Source organism: Cyprinodon variegatus, unplaced genomic scaffold (assembly GCF_000732505.1).
Source record: "Cyprinodon variegatus isolate N-32 unplaced genomic scaffold, C_variegatus-1.0 Scaffold1432, whole genome shotgun sequence".
In the NCBI taxonomy this organism is placed as follows: Eukaryota; Metazoa; Chordata; class Actinopteri; order Cyprinodontiformes; family Cyprinodontidae; genus Cyprinodon; species Cyprinodon variegatus.
In genome coordinates, this window is record NW_015151885.1 from 147,169 (window position 1) to 147,823 (window position 655).

The window sequence follows — 655 nt, forward strand, 5'->3', positions numbered from 1 at the left end:
TCCTGATGAGCAAACAAGCCGCAGGTGTGAAGTCAGCCCCAGGAGACCTAGAACGCCCTCTGTTGGAGAAAGGTGGACAGAACCCCAGATCCCAACAGTAACACAAACCCTCAGGAAGGGATCCTCCGCGCCCCCTGGTGGGCAAGCCTCAGGATCCCAACAGCCCTGATGAAAAAAAGTGACAGTGTTAAAGATATTTATCAAACATTTGCTCAAATGAGGATTTTTAGAATAAATAAAAAAAGCTTGAATCCACACAGAATACGAAGGACGAAGAACTTAGCAACCAAAACCCAGACACTTGGGAGAAACATGCATAAAAATAAAGATGATCTGACAAAGAGGATCTGCACAGGAGGTGTGTATATGGGAGATTGAAAATATTAATGGGCTAATAGGCTGATAGGGAGGAGGTGTGGGCAGAAGCAACAAAAAATGAGCAAAGGGGAAAGAAAATTTACACTACGGGGCAGAAAAGAACAACCAGGAACAACAAAAGGATCTAACTGTAACTAGAAAAGAACTTAAAATAAGCTAAAGGGAAATAAAACAAATGACTACAACTAAAAATACAAAAATAAATAAATAATACCAAAGTGCGGAGAAGAGACAACTGAAAGACATAACAAAAGAAAAGTAATTCTAAGAATTCAAA